General features: G+C 37.4%; 1 protein-coding gene across 2 annotated transcripts in view; it reads right to left on the bottom strand.

Annotated features, from left to right (window-relative positions):
- ATF2 (activating transcription factor 2) overlaps window positions 1-23,267 on the bottom strand; it is an 84,546-nt gene that overhangs the window by 60,537 nt on the left and 742 nt on the right. For both annotated transcript variants that reach the window (XM_025274550.3, XM_025274545.3), the window contains exon 2: window positions 13,034-13,133. The gene's annotated coding sequence lies outside the window, so the exon portion shown is untranslated. The remainder of the gene's footprint in view (window positions 1-13,033; window positions 13,134-23,267) is intronic.

The following is a 23,267-nucleotide window of genomic DNA, read 5'->3' as shown; positions in this document are numbered from 1 at the left end:
ACTAGTAAGAAGATGCAGTTCATATTACTTTGAAAAATTAAAGCAATATTTAAACTCAGTTGAGTTCAGGAAACATTTAAACATCAAACACACGCAAAGACACAAAGGTGAAAAAAACAAACAGACCCTCCACTCTGAGAAACTTTTAGTCAAGCAGAAGAAAGAAAACAGAAATTTCACTACAATCTGGTTAAGAATAAGAGTTAAAATATTAAAAATATAGAAGTAGTTCAGGGAAGCAATCCAATACTTATAGAAAAGCTTTCTGAAGGAATTAACCCTTGGTATTCTTTTCTACCCCCATGACTACTACTGTCCCATTCTACAAAAGAAGTTCCTTATCTACACAGCAGATTATTTTCTAGCCAACCAATAACAATTCCCATTCCTTATACTATTTCCTAATATCTAGCTGAGGTAGCTGTAAAGACAACAGTCGAAGCACCTTGAGACATAAATGATCATAATTCCTCCAGCAGGCTTAAATGCTAATCTCAAACCTCTAAATCCAGGTTTATCTCCCTTTCACATCAAGGGTGAAAATATGCTCCTAGGAAAGCATGGGAAGGAGGCTTTGTTCAACTCTAAACTGTCAGAGAAGACGACGACTGCAGATAGAGAACTGTTACTACAGAACACCGCTCTCTGACAAGTATCTACAAACCCATCAGTTCAGTTCAGTCACTCAGTCGTGTCTGACTCTTAGCGATCCCATGGGCTACTGCACACCAGGCATCCCTGTCCATCACCAACTGCTGGAGTTTACTCAAACTCATCTCCATTGAGTTGGTGATGCCATCCAACCATCTCATCCTGTTGTCCCCTTCTCCTCCTGCCCTCAATCGTTCTCAGCATCAGGGTCTTTTCCAATGAGTCAGCTCTTCCCATCAGGTGGCCAAAGTATTGGAGCTTCAGCTTCAAATCCTCAGTCTTTCCAATGAATATTCATGACTGATCTCCTTTAGGATGGACTGGTTTGATCTCCTTGCAGACTCTCAGGAGTCTTCTCCAACACCACAATTCAAAAGCATCAATTCTTCAGTGCTCAGCTTTTTTTATAGTCCAACTCTCACATCCATACATGACTACTGGAAAAACCATAGCCTTGACTAGATGGACCTTTGTTGGCAAAATCATGTCTCTGCTTTTTCATATGCTGTCTAGGTTGGTCATAGCTTTTCTCCAAGGAGCAAGCGTCTTTTAATTTCATGACTGCAGTCACCATCTGCAGTGATTTGGGAGCCCACAAAAATAAAGTCTGCCACTGTTTCCCCATTTAATTGCTAGGAAATGATGGGATGGGATGCCATGATCTTTGTTTTCTGAAATGTTGAGTTTTAAGCCAACCTTTTCACTCTCCTCTTTCACTTTCATCAAGAGGCCCTTTAGTTCTTCTTCATTTTCTGCCATAAGGGTCGTGCCATCTGCATATCTGAGGTTAATGATATTTCTCCCAGCTATCCTGATTTCAGCTTGTGCTTCATCCAGCCCAGTGTTTCTCATGTAGTACCCTGCATATAAGTTAAATAAGCAGGGTGACAATATACAGCCTTGACGTACTCCTTTTCCTTTTGGAACCAGTCTGTTGTTCCATGTCCAGTTCTAACTGTTGCTTCCTGACCTACATACAGGTTTCTCAAGAGGCAGATCAGGTGGTCTGGTATTCCCATCTCCTTCAGAACTTTCCACAGTTTATTGTGATCCACACAGTCAAAGGCTTTGGCATAGTCAATAAAGCAGAAATAGATGTCTTTCTGGAATTCTCTTGCTTTTTCAATGATCCAGCAGATGTTGGCAATTTGATCTCTGGTTCCTCTACATTTTCTAAAACCAGCTTGAACATCAGGAAGTTCACAGTTCACGTACTGTTGAAGCCTGGTTTGGAGAATTTTGAGCATTAGTTTACTAGCATGTGAGATGAGCGCAACTGTGAGGTAGTTTGAGCATTCTTTGGCATTGCCTTTCTTTGGGATTGGAATGAAAACTGACCTTTTCCAGTCCTGTGGCCACTGCTGAGTTTTCCCAATTTGCTGGCATATTGAATGCAGCACTTTCACAGCATCATCTGTTAGGATTTGAATAGCTCATCTGGAATTCCATCACCTCCACTAGCTTTGTTTGTAGTGATGCTTCCTAAGGCCCACTTGACTTCACATTCCACGATGTCTTGCTCTAGGTGGGTGATCACACCATATTGATTATCTGGGTCGTGAAGATCTTTTTTGTACAGTTCTGTGCATGCTTGCCACCTCTTCTTAATATCTTCTGCTTCTGTTAGGTCTATACCATTTCTGTCCTTTATTGAGCCCATCTTTGCATGAAATGTTCCCTTGGTATCTCTAATTTTCTTGAAGAGATCTCTAGTCTTGCCCATTCTATTGTTTTCCTCTCTTTCTTTGCATTGATCACTGAAGAAGGCTTTCTCATCTCTCCTTGCTATTCTTTGGAACTCTGCATTCAAATGGGTGTATCTCCTTTTCTCTTTTTGCTTCTCTTCTTTTCACTGCTATTTGTAAGGCCTCCTCAGACAACCATTTTGCTGTTTTGCATTTCTTTTTCTTGGGGATGGCCTTGCTCCCTGTCTCCTGTACAATGTCATGAACCTCCATCCACAGTTCATCAGGCACTCTATCAGATCTAGTGCCTTAAATCTATTTCTCACTTCCACTGTATAGTCAAAAGAGATTTTATTTAGGTCATACCTGAATGGTCTAATGGTTTTCCCTACTTTCTTCAATTTAACCCTGAATCTGGCAATTAGGCGTTCATGATCTGAGCCACAGTCAGCTCCCGGTCTTGTTTTTGTTGACTGTATAGAGCTTCTCCATCTTTGGCTGCAAAGAATATAATCAATCTGATTTCACTGTTGACCATCTGGTGATGTCCATATGTTGAGTCTTCTGAAAAAATGTGGTCCACTGGAGAAGGGAATGGCAAACCACTTCACTAGTCTTGCCTTGAGAACCCCATGAACAGTATGAAAAGGCGAAAAGATAGGACACTGAAAGATGAACTCCCCAGGTCAGTAGGTGCCCAGTATGCTACTGGAGATCAGTGGAGAAATAACTCCAGAAAGAATGAAGGGATGGAGCCAAAGCAAAAAGAATACCCAGCTGTGGATGTGACTGGTGATTGAAGCAAGGTCTAATTCTGTAAAGAACACTACTGCATAGGAACCTGGAATGTTAGGTCTATGAATCAAGGCAAATTGGAAGTGGTCAAACAGGAGATGGCAAGAGTGAACATCAACATTTTAGCAATCAGCAAACTAAAATGGACTGGAATGGGTAAATTTAACTCAGATGACCATTATATCTACTACTATGGGCAAGAATCCCTTAGAAGAAATGGAGTAGCCATCAAAGTCAACAAAAGAGTCCAAAATGCAGTACTTGGATGCAATCTCAAAAGCAACAGAATGATCTCTGTTCATTTCCAAGGCAAACCATTGAATATCATGGTAATCCAAGTCTATGCCCCAACCAGTAATGCTGAAGAAGCTGAACATTTCTATGAAGACCTATAAGACCTTCTAGAACTAACACCCCAAAAAGATGTCCTTTTCATTATAGGGGACTGGAATGCAAAAGTAGGAAGTCAAGAAACACCTGGAGTAACAGGCAAATTTGGCCTTGGAGTACAGAATGAAGCAGAGCAAAGGCTTACAGAGTTTTGCCAAGAGAACACAGTGGTCATAGCAAACACCCTCTTCCAATAACACAGGAGAAGACTCTACAACCTATACTGGTAGGAAAATCACTGGCATGAAGAGTACACAGAGGGTTCTACACAAGATTTAAGAAGTCAGTTTCTTTAGTTTCTCTAATCTCTCTTTTAACTCTTATTCTAATACTCTTCATCTTCCCTCTCCTCGTGATTTACTGCCAAGGCTTCTCCTTTCCATCTTTGAACAAATATTTGAGGGTCTAATTTGTGCTTCACTCTATGCTATGTGCTAGGGATGTAGTATTGAACTAAGATACTCTCAAGACTATTTGCTCTCAAGACTTCCATGATAGTGACAGAGTTTATACTAGCTAATCAAATATCCAGCTCAGACTTCTCTTTCCAGTTTCTAGGACAATTCCACATATAAACATGTGTATGTTCTTCATATTTTTTCTATTTCATTGCTATAAGGCATTTTATTTTAGAACTCCAAACATGGTTGAAGGTATAGTTTAAATTTTGTTTGTTATAACTGAGCCATAGCAGTATCCACTACTAAGTATACCACATAAATGATCAATCTTACATAATATAATTCTAAAAAAAATATTTAAAGCTCAAGGTTTATTTGAGGTTCACAAAGAGGTCATTGCTATTTTTGGATATTATGAACTAAATTACACTTGCTGAATTAAGACTTTGTAAAGAACTTTAAATTTGCTCTCAGAAAAATACAGAAAAAGAAAGAATAATGTTTAAAATACACAAATATTTTTTAATTAAAAAAAAAGAGTATTACAATTTCCTTTAAAATACAATTATCTAAATAATTGTACCTAATACAGGACCTAACAGAAACAGAAGATATTAAGAAGAAGTGGCAAGAATACACAGAAGAACTATACAAAAAAGATCTTAATGACCCAGATAACCGCGATGCTGTGATCACTCACCTAGAGCCAGACATCCTGGAATGCGAAGTCAAGTGGGCCTTAGGAAGCATTACTACGAATAAAGCTAGTGGAGGTGACAGAATTCCAGCTGAACTATTTCAAATCCTGAGAGATGACGCTGTTAAAATGTCAGCAATATGTCAGCAAATTTGGAAAACTCAGCAGTGGCCACAGGGCTGGAAAAGGTCAGTTTTCATTCCAAACCCAAAGAAAGGCAACGCCAAAGAATACTATAGCACAATTGCACTCATCTCACACACTAGCAGAATAATGCTCAAAATTCTCCAACTAGGCTTCAACAGTGTGTGAACTGAGAACTTCCAGATGTTTAAGGTGTATTTAGAAAAGGTAGAGGAACCAGAGATCAAACTGCCAACATCCACTGGATCATAGAAAAAGCAGGAGAATTGCAGAAAAACACCTATTTCCACTTCATTGTACACACTAAAGCCTTTGACTATGTGGATGACAACAAACTGTGGAAAATTCTTAAAGAGATGGGAATACCAGATCACCTTACCTACCTCCTGAGAAATCTGTATGCAGGTCAAGCAGCAACAGTTAGAATGGGACATGGAACAATGGACTGGTTCCAAAGTGGAAAGGAGTATGTCAAGGCTTTATATTATCACCCCGCTTATTTAATTTATATGGAGAGTACATCATGTGAAATGCTGAGCTGTCTAGGTTTGTCACAGCTTTTTTTTTTTTTTAAATTTTATTTTATTTTTAAACTTTACATAACTGTATTAGTTTTGCCAAATATCAAAATGAATCCGCCACAGGTATACATGTGTTCCCCATCCTGAACCCTCCTCCCTCCTCCCTCCCCACACCATCCCTCTGGGTCGTCCCAGTGCACCAGCCCCAAGCATCCAGTATCGTGCATCGAACCTGGACTGGCAACTCATTTCATACATGATATTTTATATGTTTCAATGCCATTCTCCCAAAACTTCCCACCCTCTCCCTCTCCCACAGAGTCCATAAGACTGTTCTATACATCAGTGTCTCTTTTGCTGTCTCGTACACAGGGTTATTGTTACCATCTTTCTAAATTCCATATATATGCGTTAGTATACTGTATTGGTGTTTTTCTTTCTGGCTTACTTCACTCTGTATAATAGGCTCCAGTTTCATCCACCTCATTAGAACTGATTCAAATGTATTCTTTTTAATGGCTGAGTAATACTCCATTGTGTATATGTACCACAGCTTTCTTATCCATTCATCTGCTGATGGACATCTAGGTTGCTTCCATGTCCTGGCTATTATAAACAGTGCTGCGATGAACATTGGGGTACTCGTGTCTCTTTCCCTTCTGGTTTCCTCAGTGTGTATGCCCAGCAGTGGGATTGCTGGATCATAAAGGCAGGTCTATTTCCAGTTTTTTAAGGAATCTCCACACTGTTCTCCATAGTGGCTGTACTAGTTTGCATTCCCACCAACAGTGTAAGAGGGTTCCCTTTTCTCCAGCTTTTCTTCCAATGAGCAAGCGTCTTTTAATTTCATGGCTGCAGTCACCATCTGCAGTGAAAAAGCTAGCTTAAAACTCAACATTCAAAAATCTAAGATCATGGCATCCAGTCCCATCACTTTATGGTAAATAGATGGGGAAACAATGGAAACAGTGACACTTTGTTTTCTCGGGCTTCTAAATCACTGCAGATGGTGACTGCAGCCGTGAAATTAAAACATGCTTGCTCCTTGAAAGAAAAGCTATGACAAACCTAGACAGCATGTTAAAAAGTAGAGACATTACTTTGTCAACAAAGGTCTGTCTAGTCACAGCTATGATTTTTCTAGTAGTCGTATAGATGGATGTCAGATATGGATGGACTATAAATAAAGCTGAATGCAAAGACTTGATGCTTTGAACTGTGGTGTTGGAGAAGACTCCTGAGAGTTCCTTGAACTGCAAGGAGATCAAACTTTCAATCCTAAAGGAAATCAGTCCTGAATATTCATCAGAAGGACTGATGCTGAAGCTCCAATAATTTGGCCATCTGATGCAAAGAACTAACTCACTGGAAAAGACCCTGATGCTGGAAAGACTTAAGGCAGGAGGAGAAGGGGACGACAGAGGATGAGTTGGCTGGATGGCATCACCGACTCGATGGACATGAGTTTGAGCAAGCTCAGCGAGTTGGTGATGGACAGGGAACCCTGGTGTGCTGCAGTTCATGGGGTTACAAAGAGTCGGACAAATCTGAGCAACTGAACTGAACTGAAATTCTGCCACATTATTAAATAGTATCAGCAGTCCCCAACCTTTATTGGCACCAGGGACCAGTTTGTGGAAGACAACTGTTCCACAGATGGAGGTGGAGGATTGGGGTGGGGGTGGATGGTTCAGGTGGTAATCTGAACCCATGAGGAGAGAGATGGGGATTGGTGAATGGCACAAAGCTTCACTCACTTGCCCCAACGCTCATCTCCCACTGTGCAGTCCAGTTCTTAACAGGCTGAGAACAGGTACTGGTCTGCAGTTGGGGGGTTAGGGACCCCTGATAAAATCATTAAATATTAAATGTCATTTTAATGGCTATACAGTATTTCATATAGATCTACAATGTCATACAGATACAACATATTTATAACTAATTCTCTATTACTCCATTATATGTGTGTGTTAGTGGCTCAGTTGTGTTGACTCTGTGACCCTATGGACTGTCACCCATCAGGCTCCTCTGTCTGTGGGTTTCTCCAGGCAAGCACATACTGGTATGGGTTGCCATTCCCTTCTCTGGGGGATATTCCCGACCCAGGGATTGAAAGTAGGTCTCCTGCAGTGCAGGTGAATTCTTCACCATCTGAGCTCTATTATAACTGTTCTCTTACTGATTTTTATCATCAGTGACTATTTCTGAGGACAAATCTTTGTGTAATATCTATAATTATTTCCATTAGATGAACTTCTAGAACTGAAACTACTATATCAAAGGTGAAGGCACATTTTTAAGACTTAATTTAAAACTCTTCAGATACATAACACTGACTTCTACTTTACCTGTAAGTATACAGAAAGACCTAATTTTTCAATGCCCACACCAACAGTGAATATTTAACATTTCTGTTAAATTAGTGGGAAAAAAATTTTTAAGTTGCATATCCTGACACACAAATGAGGTTGAACCTTTTCATATATATATTGGTTCTTTGTAATCTCTAAAATGCTTCCTTTGCCCAATCTTTTTTAAAAAATGGAAAATATCTGACATACAACATTGTGTAAATTCAAGGTGTAAAATATGCTACCTTGATACATTTGTATGCTGTAATACAACTGACAATGTATATTTATTTTACATTACCTAATTATAGTACAATATTGTTGTCTATATCCATTATACTGTAATTAGATCACCATAGCTTACTCCTTTCAAATTTGTATCCTTAAACATCAACTTTATCTATGTCTTTTGCCCATTCAAAAAAATAAAATGTTAGTCCAAAATTCTCTCTTGAATACAGGTCAGAGGCTCTTTCTTATAACATGGATTTCTGATTATTTACCTCATTGTATTCCTGATCTAGTCCTAACTATGCAAACTACAAATGATGCCCTAAACAGTGAAATGACTTACTCAAGGTAAAAAATGGTACGAGAAATTTCTCCTGCTATACTGTGCCTGCCAGCTGGCAAGCTTTGCTATACTGTGCATATGAACTGTCTTGCGTTGCAATTCTTTGCTTACCAACTATACAGCAATTTTATGTAAACCACTTTAAAAAAATAGTACAGAAAGACTCTCTGGGGACTTGTAGAGTTACTTAATAGACCCATTATCAAATAAAACCACACATAATATAAGACGCCAATTAAAAAATTGTAATGAAGAACACTTTAAGGAAAGATGAAAGGAAGGAAATGGTTGAAATTAACCAGCAAACCATTTCTTGTAATTTAAAATGAATATAAAAGACAACCTTCCAAGGAAAAACATATATAAGGGTATCTTCACGGGAGACAGATTAGTCAGGCCATTGAGGGAGCAGCCTGTCTAAGTACAGAGTGTGGGAACCTGGACAAGAAGAGAAAGGTGCTCGTGGGGGGAGGAGGTTGGGCTGGACAGGAGACTGAATTAGGTGAGGAAAGATCTGTCTATGCAGGCAGGGGGAAGCAGTCTGATGTGGGATGTCAGTGCCCCAAAAGGGTGAGGAGGCATCCATGTGAGGTAAAGAACAGGGATGGCATCAGCCCAGGACAGGATATCAGGGCCGAGCAAGAGGATACCTACCTGCTGAGAGGAAAAGGCCTGGTGGCAACAGGCAATTCATTACATGTAACGCAGGTAATGAATGAATAAGTGAATTTCTCAAGGATACAGTGGATGAAAATAGGCAACACTATACAGAGGATGAAAATAATTACACAGAATAAATCCTGATGATGAGATTTAGAGATACTGGTATGAACTCATGATTTTCAATGTAAACATACAGAAACACAGATGATAATATGTGTATAAATATGCACATATATTCACATACTTCCCTAGCTGTGTCACTGAGAGGGCCTAGGAACACTGATATCACATAAGCAAGAAGCCCACTTAGCACCCAGACCTTGATGTCAAAATGCCATTTTCAACCAAAAGGAACCTGGGATCCTTGAAGAATTGGTTGATTCCAGGGCTGAAGCAGGAAAAATACACGATGGGCCTTAAGTATCTTGTGCAAGAAAGAAGGAATACTATGGATTTAGTCAGAAAGTGGCTAGATCTCAGACAATTTCAGAATCAAAATAAATGACAGTAATAGATATTATAAATAAAATAGGATTTCATTAATCTGATATAAAAGATATATACCAATATAGAAGAATAAACTGAAAGTTTGATTAGACAGGATACTTACATCCTCTCAAACTATCTCCCCATAAAATACATTTTAATTACTAAAGGCAAAAGAGTAATATACAGTACAAATGCCTGGCAAACATCACTTTACTCAAGTGATACAAGTTAACAATACTAAAAATAAGAAAAATCAGTATCCATATCATTGCAACCAAAGGGCTGCAATGAGGAGGTCACAGCATCACTTTCATGATAGTCATGCCAAAGACACATAATCTCAATCTAATCATGAAGAAATACTACACAACCCCAAATTGAGGTAAATCCCCTCAAAACAACTGGCCCATAATTTTCAAAGTGTCCAAGTCAAAGAAAGATCAAGGAACTGTTTCAGATCGAAAAAGACCAATGAGTCATGACAACTAACTGCAACATGAGATTCTAGACTGAATCTGTTTGCTATAAAGGACAGACATTATTGGAATAACTGGCAATACTTAAATATAATGTACAGATTAGATGGTAGCAATATTTTGAAATTAACTTAATTTTCATGGTTGTATTATGATTTAAGAGGAGAATGTCTTATTGTAGAAAATAAAGTATTTGCAGGAATGGGACATCATGCTAGCAACTTATCTTAAAAGGTTCTGAACTAAAAAAAACTAAAAATAAAAACAGAAAAACTTACAGAAGGAGCTTAAAGTGTATAGAAATAACATGCACTATCATAATTCACATATAACCATTATATAATTAGCATCATGTAACTTTTAGCAGTAGTTAAGAGAATATACTAAAATATACAGATTCTCTTAACAATTCTCTGATTGTTTCTGGATTATAACTTTAATATTGTGTCAAAAAACAGAAAAACTATGTTCTATATTGAAAGTTAAGAGCAAACAGAATAATAATTTCTGTATCTGAATAAAGACTTGAGAGGTGACTAAAATTTAGACAATTAGCTGTCCTATAGGCAACTCCCTTGTTTAAAACATGAAATGTGGGTTAAACATTTTAAGATAGACAATATTAAACATATTAAGATAGACAATCCTTTACCCTGTAATATCAATATTCCCATGCCATTTTGAATTATATCATTCAAATGATACAACTGATAAAAATATCTGCTTTTCTTAGATCTCCTATCAAAAACAAGTAAAAAGGAAATCACTTCATAGAAACTAGTATGAGCAAATGAATCATTGAAAACAGAAGTGGGGGAAGTGAATCCGTTTCTGGTGGTTAATTTCAGAAATCACTACATTCTAAAATATGAATTTTATTCATCTTCTAGTTATAGAACTACAAATGTTGTAACCTCTACATTTAAAGCATGTACTCAAGCTTCAAAGCAGATTTCTGAAATACAGATAATATTTAATGTGACCTATGATGTGCAGAATTCCCAAAACATTTCTAATACAAATATATTTTATGAAATTTATTTGAAGATATTTGACTATTTGTACCTGATACTGCATTAAGAATAAGGTATGTTTCCTGACCTCAAAATTAGTTTAGTAAGGAAGGCAAACAAGTGAAAAAGGTAATACTAATTTAGTGATATACATACAATAATAAAGATATACACAGGTGCTATGGGAACACAGGGGAACAGGGAGTATACTAGAGCTGGTTACCTTTCTTCCCCACCCATAATCCCCTCTTAGAGCCAGACGGCCAGCAAAGGGCAATCCTATATTTCCATTACCCGACATACCTGTTTCATTCAGGTAAACCAGGAAACACATCTGAGTAAGTTAAGCCAATCAGATTACCTCTTCAAGAAATGTGTTAAAAAAAAAAGTCAACCAGAGCTATACATTAGACATTTAAAATCATACTCAGGATTCACAGACACCTTCAGTCATGTTCATACTGATAAGAAATTAATGAAAGCCAGAATGGAGCAGGCACAGAAAACAGGGACAAAAAACCATGTAGCCAAGATGAGTGAAAGAGGTTTCTATGAAGCCTGATGCTTTCTGTGACTGGGTCAAGTGAGAATCTTTTCTATACTGAGTATGAGCTCTTGTTTTCTCTAAAGTTAAATTTATCTGATATTCTACCCCGTCATTAAGACAAGTACATAACCAACCCTGGAGAGACAAAAGATCTGTGAAGGGTACTAAAGGAACTAATGCCTGGACTTAAGTCTTCTCAAAGAAAAAAGAGATGATGTTTTGGGCAGAGGAAATAGCAAAATACACAGAAGGATGGATCTCCAAGAACCTCTAATGGCTAAACTATGGGCTATGTGATTGAAGAAGAAGAGAGCTGGGGCCAGAGCAGGAAGCAAATTTCAAAGGGCCTTTAGTACCCGAGCAAAGAGTCTGGAGTCCAACCTTATTTCCTTATCTGACCCCTACCCTGAGGTTATAAACTATGGCCCTGTGCCAAAATTTTAAAAGTTTTTCAACTTTCTAAATAGTTGAGGGGTGTGTGTGGGGTGGGAGGGGCAGAGGAGAGAAAGAAGCAATAGAGACTATATGTGACCCCCATAAAGACTAAAATCTTACTATTTGGCTCTTCAAAGAAGTTTGCTTAATCTTGCTATTAAAAATGGGAAGATTCATGTTGAGGTTTGATGGAAAATAACAAAATTCTATAAAGCAATTAAAAAATGAATTAAAAGAATTTAAAGAATTAAATAATAAAAATGTAAAGATTTTAAATAGGTGATTTAGATCATCAAAGGGGCATTTTTGCAACATCACTAATAGAAGTGTGGAGGATGATTAGTGAGAGTAACACCATGCATAAGAAAATCAGTTACAAACGTTGAGATTCAGGAAAGAGAATGATGATTTATACTCAAACAATGCCAGTCAAAATGAGAGGAAAGGAGAAGTTATGCTCTTATGGTTAGGTCTCTAACCCTTAACGGTGTCTGGAGACCCTTGCATGGACTGGCCTCTGACACCCACCGCATTCTTATGATACCTTGATTTTCTGGCTGTAGTAATGCAAACTTTAATCAGCTCACTCTCTCATCCTAGAGTGCTCTTACTTCCCATTCATCTGTTTCTTTTTTTTTTTCATTTTATTTTATTTTTAAATTTTACATAATTGTATTAGTTTTGCATCTGTTTCTTAGTTAATGCCACTCACCACTGATCTTCCTCCCTCCACTTTCCCCATACCCTGTAATTTCAAATGTCTCTTTTAGTAATCCAGTTATTGAGCACATCCAAGAGAGTAGGACTTTCTGTCCAAATTGTTTTTAAAATATAGAAAATATCTCAAGGATTAACTCCTGTTACTATCCTTATAAAGTCCTACAAGAGTTGCGACTTTCATACTGGGACCCTTTGCTATAAAGGACTCCCTAGTCAGACAAGTTAGGACCCTTTGAATTAAAATTATGTACTTTTATGTAAAGTCTTTGGTGTGCTTTTATATGCTGATATGCATTGTAGCTCCAAAAGGACATCTCCAAATCTGCCAAACCTCAGAATTTTTTTTTAATTAAACAATAGTCAATACAGTAGGACACTAACATTCTGAGGATTGCTGTCTGGAAATATCTCTTTAATAATATTTGAGAGACAATCACAAAATAAAAGGCCACTTTTGCAGTAAAAACTTAAAATCTCTTACCTTTCTAGCTGGTAGGCCATGAGCTTTATCTACTCTGCTGCCAGGTATCTGTCAGCTCTTATCAAGTAAGCAGTGCTTCTCAAGCTTCCATCTAAATATCCTTAGGGCAAAGGAGAGACAGAAAAGAGAAAACTCATTACTCTGCAAGAGCTAAATAACTTCACTACAAAAATTTATAAATGGTTATTTTACATTTTAAAGTGCATGTGAATTTTGCCTTCCATTCCATTATTTAATATAAAAATTAAGGTTCCCTCAAAAATCTTCCAGGAAGATACTTATCCTGTGGCCTCCCACAACTCCTGGCACACTGCCACCTATTAGAGGTGTAATAGTTTCAAGGATGGAAGCATGGCAATGGAGTCTTGGTGAAAAGAGAAAAATAAAACTTTTTAATGTAACAGAAAGGAGAGGTAGTCATAGCTGATCTGTAAAATGGCAGTGCTGAATCTGAGCAGCAAAATTCTTAGAGTGAACATATTAATAGTTCCTCCTGTATCCGTGTGCTTTACACAACAGTTTATGTGGTTCTTATTTGGAAACAACTTGACTTTTTTACACCTGTATCAGCTAGGATTAGGTTTAGCTGTGAGTGAGAAAACTCAAAATAACAATGGCTTAAGTGAGTCAAAAGTTTATTTCTCACATGAAAACAGGCAGTCAGAACCATGACCATTAGGAACCCAGGTTCCTTCTATTTTGCAGTTTTGCCATCCTCAACATGTGGCATCTCCATCATGGCTTAAAATAACTGCTCAAGGTCTAACCGTCATATCAGATGACAAGAAGGAAAATGGGGAGATGAGTGATAGCCTCCTTTCAAGGACACTTTTCAGAAATTTTACAGGAAACCTCTATTCTGGTCAGAACTTAAGTCACATGGCTAGAGCTAGCAGGGAAGCTGGGAAATACATTCTTTATTTCATCATATGCTCAAGGTGGTGGTGGGGGGAAATGGAGCATCTACAATAAGGAAAAAAGACGAGAATGAATATTGGTGGATAATTAGTTTTTTCTATCATCATACTCTGGTTGTTCTAAAATGGAAGATGGTTGGATACCTTGTAGAGATGCCTTATCAGTCCACTGATGGGAGCTTTCAAAAGTAGATAGTTCTGCCAGCAGCCAAGAAGCAAGACCAATGTTAATAAGGACTTCTCTAAATATGCAAGACCAATCTGTATCTGAAGACCAGAGTAAAGAAACAACCTAAATAGCTAAGGTTTGGAAGGATAATCTCACTAGGTTTTCCATAAACTTTCCATAAAAATGATTACACGGGACCATTAGGTAAGTAATGGAGTGCCTAAGGTGAAACTGGGTAAGAACTTGCCAGAAAGCTCAGTTATTAACTGCATTAGGAAAAGGCAGGAACTTTGTTCCTGAACAAAGTTAAAGGGAAAATCAACTTTTCTCTACATTTGAGTGCTGAGCTCCCATACGTGAGAGTCAAGTGTGAATTTGGAGCTCCATTTCCTTATTGCACAAACTGTTGAAAAGAGAACTTGTACTTTACCTTGAGTAAGGTTGGCTGAAAAGGCCTTAATATGTTTAAAACTTCTGATGCAAATACCAAAAGCGAAAATGACTCTTATTTCAAAGCTGGCAACAAAATTGTTTTATATACAGACTGTTCCTTAAAGGAAAAGGGACCAGAAGAGGGTATTCTGCTAGACAAATATAAAATAGGGACTATGAAAGGAGCAGCAATTCAAAGGACAAATGGCTCTGTGGGATAGCTCAAAGTTTCACATCTTCCAGAGCGAGATAAATTTCTGCAAATTATTTCTTTCATGGAAATGCTTAAGCATGGCTTCAGATTTTCCTATTGAATATTTGCATTTAGTTCATCAGCTGCTTACAAAAGACCAGGAACTTATATCTAGAAAGCAGCAAGATAGCCTTATGATCTTTACTTCAAGCAAAAGCAACATTAAGCCAGCCAGCTGAACCTGCCAAACAGGGCTCATGTTTAATGCATGCAAGGTTAAGCTAATTATCTAGACTTTGAAAAACATTAAAAATAAAGGTTTGTAACTTGAAGGGCACAAATGTAAGGACTCTCTCCTTTACCACTACTACCCTACCCCAGCTACTGTGTATGCGTGTCTTATACTTGGATAAAATCGACTTGTAGGTAAGGGGTAGGATCTCTGTCTGCTAAAGGGGACAAACACTACTAATGACAAGTATTCAGGAAAGAGAAATTGTGCCAAGGAACAGGGCCCAAAAAGGTAGACATTAGTGTGAGAAAGGAATTAATTCTACTTAAGGGTGATTCTGGGAGAGAAGCTAGCTTCCAGCCTTGTGGGAGCAGAAGGGCTAGGTGGCTGGGGGAATAGACTTTCAAGGCAGCAACATTCAGACAGGTGTTTGTATTACTGCAGATACACTAAGACTTTTCAAGGGACTCATAAGTGAAGACATGTTTTAAGAACATCAATTCTTGTATCTTCAACTTCCCTGTTTGCGTTCCTAATAATAATCTGCCTGCCTGCTTTTCCTAAGTGCTCTTAATTCCATACTTGAAAAGAAACCCATACCTCTTAGCCATATCAAATATTATTACAATGCATTGCCCTGGATTGTAAAAATCTCCATGGAACAAAACAAGGGGATGATTTAAAATAAGGGTGTCTTAAAGCCTCCATTAATCAAGGCACCCTTAAAATAGTGCTGTTAAAGCAAAGCATGGCTTTTTAAGAATGGTGTTGTGCCTTGTGTTGAGGAATGTTTTGAATTCAGATGTACTGAACAATGTGATGACAGGAACAAAAACCCTTTCATTTAATGATTGCCTCTTCTATTCTCAAAATACTGTGGAAAAATGCATTGTCCTGAGAGTGAGCTTCATGAGAACAAAGAAAAGAGGAAATCAATAGGAAACTCTGTAAAGTTCAATTTATATTTGTTGCAAAGAAGTAGGATAAGGTGATGTGATCAAAATAGTTTAAAGCATTAAAATACCCTGGATTCAAATAAAATTATTCTTAATTATAAGTTCAGTGAGAAAAAGGAACAATAAAAATGCTCAATTGTTAAAGGTGAATTAAGTCGTTTGTGTTTTTAAACCAATGACAGATCGAATCACTAAGGATCACAGTTGACGCTCGAACAACTCAGGGCACCAATCTTCCATACAGTCCAAAACCCGACTGTAACTGAAGAGACGTCCTCTGTATATGTGGATCCTCCACTTTCGCAGTTCTGCTCCCACAGAGTGAACTACTGGCAGGTGACGCAGTAATATTGTATATACTACTGAAAAAAATCCACGTAAGTCAACCCATGCAGTTCAAACCTGTGTTCATCAAAAATCAACTGTACTTAGAATGGTGTCAATATCTTGAAAAATTTATTTTCAACTCGTTGTTTAGCCACTAAGCTGTGTCTGACTCTTTGTAACCCCATAGACTGCAGCATGCCAGGCTTCCCTGTCCTTCACTATCTCCCAGAGTTTGCACAAACTCATGTCCATTGAGTCAGTGATGCCATCCAAACATCTTATCCTCTCTTGCCCGCTTCTTCTCTCGCCCTCAATCATTTCCAGCATCAGGGTCTTTTCCAATGGGCTGTCTCTTCACATTAGGTGGCCAAAGTACTGAAGCTTCACCATCAGTCCTTCCAAAGAATATCAACTGGTTTGATCTCCTTACTGTCCGAGGGACTCTCAAGTCTTCTCCAACACCACAGTTTGAAAGTATAAATTCTTTGGCGCTCAGCCTTCTTTATGGTCCAACTCTCACATTCACACACGATTACTGGAAAAACCATAGCTTTGACTATACAGACCTTTGTCAGCAAAGTGATGTCTCTGCTTTTTTGTCTCTGCTTTAAAACTTTTCTTCCAAGGAGCAAGCATCTTTCAATTTCATGGCTGCAGTCACTGTCCACAGTGATTTTGGAGCCCAATTAAATGAAATCTGACACCATTTCCATTTTTTCCCCATCTATTTGCCATGAAGTGATGGGACTGGATGCCAAGATCTTCATTTTCTGAATGATGAGTTTTAAGCCAACTAAAACTAAACTTACAAAGAAAAATTTTAAGAATCAACTTAGAAATGTGCAAGAGTACACAGTTCATCAAATTTATTTTCAGGAATATGAGTATACTAGGCAGAATGGCTGCCCAAAGATGTCCCCACCCCAACCCCCCTGGAATCTATGAATAGGTTATGTTACAGAGCAAAATGGACTTTGCAGATATAAAAATGGTCACAGATTCTGAAACAGGAAGGTTATCCTGGGTTATCCAAATGGGCCAATCTGATCACATGACCCAGTGAGAGCAGAGAACTTTCTCTGTCAGATTCTGACAGTAGCAGAAGTCAGAGATAAGCAAGAGATAGACTTTACTTGCCATTACTTGAGGCAGCAATACTGAAAGCATTTTAGCTTCTACAAGTGAAGACCAGCTCCAACTGACAAGTCAACGAGGCAAGAGGAACGGCAGTCCTGTAACTGTATGCAGTCAACAATCCAAATGAACTGGAAAGTGGATTCTTCCTCAGAGACTCCCCCCTCCCCCAAAAATGTAGCTCTGTGAGCATACTGATTTAGACTTTGTAAGGCCCTAAAAAGAGGGCCCAGCTGGACTTCTGACAAAAGTTGTGAGATAAATTTCAGTTGTTCTATAATGCAAAGTATGTGGTTATTTTTGATGAGGAATAGAAAATTAATAAAGCAAAAATTGTAGGGACTCAGGAGGACAGGCTTGCAGACCAAGGAACTGCAAAGATTTATTAGAGTTTTCTCTGTGATCTAATTTCCTTCTCATATCTTGGTAAGCACCAAAAAAAAAAAAAAAAAAAAAATGCCAAGAAATGATCCTAGAGCTCACACTGGGAACAGCAGTATAGTCATAATAAACTTAAACCTAAGAAGCTGAAAACCTGAAGCTGTAAGCTAGAAGGACTTCATTCTCCTTTCAAGGTTTAAGATTCTTTGAATTTCTAAGCTAGGAAAAATTTAAATGGTATGATTTCACTACTAAACTCTCCAGTAAGAAAAATATACTAGTTTCAGGATTGTCCAAAAAAAGTGAAATTACTGTATATGTAAAATACATTAAGTACAGTGCACAGCACTCATACAGTATCTATTCAGTTTATTATAAATTTTACTGTTTTATTTTGACTTTAAATGTACATTTTCCTAATAATCCTAATCTTACTACCTCCTTTGTTTTTAAAGTCTGAAGGTGAGAACTAGTTAAATTTTTAGACAGACTTTTTTTTTTATTAATCTTTAACCCATGAATTTGATGGTATCCCCTCAAGTTATCTGGTACATGTTTAGTTCATCAGTGTAAGGAAGTGAGAAAAATATAAGCTCAGCTTTAAGGATGAAAGCAGTAGTTTTTAATTGTTGCCCACTCCCAGCAGACATGGGACTTGCCAGGTGGCACAGTGGTAAAGAATCTGTCTGCCAAAGCAGGAGACCCAATAGACACAGGTTCGATTCCTGAGTCAGAAAGATTCCTTGGAGTAGGATATGGCAACCCACTCCAGTATTCTTGCCTGGCAAATTTCGCATACGTACGCACAGCACACATGACAGATGTTCTTCATACATATCACCACTCCCAAGAGTATACCAAAGTTTTGATGAAATTCCTCAAAGTTGATGGGATACATGAAGAGCATCATAGACTTTTCTCAATACTGTATTCATGAAAGTACATTATGAGTGCAGATGGCCCTATGGATTCAAACCTTGAATCAAAAACATTTGGGGGAACAGGACTTCTTTGGTGGTCCAACGGTTAAGGCTCTGTGCTTGCAATGCAGGGGGCACAGGTTCAATCTCTGGTCAGGGAAATTCCAATATCCCAAGCAGTGTGGCAAAAAAAAAAAAAAAAATGGGGGGGAAGAAATTTCAGAAAGTTCTAAAAAGCAAATCTTGTGTTTGTCTCCTGCTGGCAACCATGTACACAGCATTTACACTGTATTAGGTATCATAAGTAATGTAGAGATGATTTAAAGAACATGGGAGGATGAACTTAGGTTATATGCAAATACAATGCCATTTTATATATGGGACTTGAGTATCAATAAATTTTGGTATCCACAGGGGATCCTGGAACCAAACTTCCACAGATATTGAGGGATAGCTGTATGTGAATAGTGAAATTAGCCCAATGTCTCAAAATATTCTTTAATAAAAATAACAGTAGTCCAATTTTTAAGTCAAACTTCATTTCTCAAGTGAGTCTTGATTATTCCCAGACCTCTACTTCGTAGGTGATACAAGGTAAGCAAGTTCTTATTTTAAATTTTAAAATTACAATAGAACAAGATTATAAATATATAAACACAAAGAACTTACAGATTAATGGTTATGAATGTGAACAGTGCTAATCCAAGTTTTTACCAATAACATTATTTTGGACTTGGTAATCATATGAGTTATGTGAAATAACATCTCCAGCATTGTTTTTGCTCAAGGCAGATGAGCAAAATGTGCCTCTTGATCACTGCTTTTCCTCACTAAAAACTTATCTCTGAAAGAATAAAAAGATTAAATAGAAATTCACAGCTCAGCAAGAATTAAAATAATTCATAATCACCATTCAGGAGTATATCAATAATAATTTTTCATTATGAAGAGGACACAAATAAGATATAGATTATGTACAATTCCCATAACAACACTAGTAAGCTTACATCTTCCAACACCATACAAAGTATGTCAAAATTCAAGTAAATGAAAGAGATACTACCTCAGAAGTAACCCTCATTCCAACATCCATATTTCACAATCATTAAAATCTATCTTACAAAAGATAAAAGATACCAGTGACTCTCAACATTGTGATTGAGAAATGATGTTGTACTTATAGTAAATAATTAGTAAAGAAATCAAAAGCACAAATATCAGAAGTATGGTCTTTAAATTGAATCATCAGGAAGAAATGAAAGGTCTCACTGAAATGTTTATAGTGGGATTGGTGAAGTAGAAGAAAATGATAACTGGATTGCACAGAAATCACAGTATTACAATTTTATCAGTTCAGTGATTTCTGGTAACACTATCCTAGCAAGTATCCAATAAATAAAAGGAAACTCACTTACCCAAACAATAGAATTAGAAAAAAACTAAGTTATAAAACTGGAATGTCAAAGATTCAGGTTCCATGAGGCAAACTTAAGAATGTTTAGGGAACATATTTATAAACTTAAGGTCATTATTAAGGTAGCCATAAAATACCAAAATACACCTGGTGATTTACCAACTGGCTTTTGCCAATTACAATCATTTCCACATGTCTCTGCTGCTGCTACTGCTGCTGCTGGGGCTAAGTCGCTTCAGTAGAGTCTGACTCTGTGCGACCCCATAGACTGTAGCCCACTAGGCTCCTCCATCCCTGGGATTCTCCAGGCAAGAACACTGGAGTGGGTTGCCATTTCCTTCTCCAATGCAGGAAAGTGAAAAGTGAAAGTGAAGTCGCTCAGTCATGTCCGACTCTTAGCGACCCCATGGACTTGCAGCCTACCAGGCTCCTCTGTCCATGGGATTTTCCAGGCAAGAGTACTCGAGTGGGGTGCCATTGCCTTCTCCTTGTCTTTCTCTACCAATCTTGAGAATCTCTCCGATAATAAGCTACTATTACTGTTGGGACTGGGCTTTCAGGTGGCTCAGTGGTACAGAATCAGCCTGCCAAGTAGGAGAGACAAGTTTGATCCCTGTATTGGGAAGATCCCCTGGAAAAGGAAATGGTAACCCACTCTAGTATTCCTGCCTGGGAAACCCCAAGGACAGAGGAGCCTGGCAGTCCATGGGGTTGCAAAGAGTTGGACACAACTTAGCAACTAAACAACAACAGCTGTTGGGAGTGCTTTCTATTCCTTGGATATTGTGACAGAAAAAATGACTGAGAATCACTATCTTTGTTAAGACAGACTGCAGACATGGGTGAATAGGCCTAGCCCCCAAAGCATTTATTTACATCCCTTCTTGTTGCAAAAAATGTTTTTAATTACTACAATTAACAAAATTCCAAGAGAAAAAAAAGCATCACTAAAAATAAAAATGTAAATGATGTATCAGTTTCAAGCTTGTTAAAAAGAATTAAGTGAAAGTAATAATATGTATTTACAATTACAATATATATGTAAAATAATTCCAATTATTGTTGGCCTTAAAAATCCACAAACTTCCTTAAATTTCTTTGAAACTATACCTTACACTAACTTTTTAACCTTAAGAAACAGAAATAAGATGTTTTGTGGGATTGGCCCCTAGATATGAATGGTGAATACTATTACTACCTCCTCGTTAAGTTCCATTAAGAGAACATGAGGAATTTTATGTATGTTCTTAGTCTTAAGGAATAGGTATGAGAATAAGATAAACAGAAATATAGTAAGTTAAACTTCTGACTATAACTGCTAATTTGTTTTATTTACAGTACATTTTAATTAGAGCCTAGAATAACATTTTATGTATTAATTTTAAAAAACAAATTATTGCTACTCACTGGGTTTTCAATGAGAGACTGGTGGAAATCTGGTTTTAAATAGGGAGACTTCAACTACTTTATCTTGTTGGAGGACATTACAGTAAGACTATTAAAGAGAAAGAAGTACCAGCTTATAGTCTTTATTTCATAATGGAAGGAAGAGCTTGAAAACAAAAATGAGTGGAAACAGCACGTACAGTAGGACTGTTTACTTGATTTAATATGATCTAACAACAATTTACCAACAGAGAATATACAAGTCATTAAACCCCAACTTTTCCAAAATACAAAAATTTAAGTAGAAAAAATGTAGATGATTAATTGAAAGTTAATACTAATTATAGGTAGTAGAAATTTGAGGCAGAGTACATCATTTTTAAAAACGAAATTCATATAGCTTCTAAATCCTAAATACAAATACTCCAATTTATGAAAGAGCTGACACAATCATTTTTGCTGTTAATCTTAGTTTTAAAACACAAAACAAATATTCCAAGTAAAGTAAATGTAGGAATTTCTGGATTACATTATCTAATAGATAATATAGTGCCCCAAATATGAAATAAACATTCTAATAAGATGTTTTAAAAAAAGAACTTCTAGAAAATACAATCAAATCTGCAGAAGGTACCATGTACCTTAAAAACTTAAGCACAAAAGCACCTGAAAGCTCCGTCCTTAATGACAGTTAAAAAACAAGCACTTATGTTCTAAATTACAATATTATATTTTAGTTAAAAACCTAACGGCGGCAGCATCCTCTCAGAGTAAGATTAAACATGTCTTGGGGAAGCAGCATACACAGCACTGTAAATCTGGACTACCCTTACAGATTATTTTACAGAGATTAGGATCCAATTATCGATGGCCTTAATTGTTTGATCTGAAGAAAGGCATCTCTATTTTTTTTAACATACTTTACAATGATGTTCCTGCAGTTTTGAGAACAGTGTTTTTAGTTGATTCTTCAAGTCAGTGTAATCAATTAAATAACAAAATATAATTGCTATTATATTTGTCTTTTAGGGCACCTAACCATATAGGGATGACTTTCTAAGAAGTTTCTCACCTTCATAGTTTTGGTACAAAAGACCAAAAATACAGGCTTTAAGATAATGCCTAGAGAGACTGACAGTGGTTATAAATTTCTTCAGATAGGACAAAAAATGTGCTCAGTGCAACAGTTTTTGTTCTGATTTCAAATCTATACATTAAGTGTATCTACTGTTACTGTCTCCAAATTTTAAAATTCCCTAGAAATTGTTACTTTCACATAATAATAGGTATTAGTCAATAGCCTAAAGTCCATCAGGAGTAATCCCTTTTACTCCATCATATTCATAGTAGTTTTGCTCTTGGCCTGGCCAGTTTTAAAACTCTTCATTAAGCAAAGGCAAAGATAATTTTATACGATATAAAGGCACAAAAATAGTCCCCATCTCTTTAGCTCTCTCCCTCCTTCTAGCGTCAGTTGAACCAGTGAACACAGAACCCCCCCCCCCCACACACACACACACATACACACACATATACACACACTCTCGGTACTGGTCCCCAGAGCATCAATTTAAAAAAAAAAAAAGTTTTACCCCTACGATTCTCTAGTCTACCCAGTAATGTTAAAAAAAAAAAAAAATGGGGGAAAATACGAGAATCAATCTGCACCGCACCTCAGCCCCGCCCCATCGGGAAAAAGTGGGGGGTGGCGGGAGTGTGAAGGGGCAGAGAGGACAGAAAAGGCCAAGACTTCCAAGTCCCAGGTTCTCCATT

Source organism: Bubalus bubalis, chromosome 2 (assembly GCF_019923935.1).
Source record: "Bubalus bubalis isolate 160015118507 breed Murrah chromosome 2, NDDB_SH_1, whole genome shotgun sequence".
In the NCBI taxonomy this organism is placed as follows: Eukaryota; Metazoa; Chordata; class Mammalia; order Artiodactyla; family Bovidae; genus Bubalus; species Bubalus bubalis.
The sequence above is the reverse complement of the archived record's forward strand: the minus strand, read 5'-3'. Positions and strand labels throughout refer to the sequence as shown.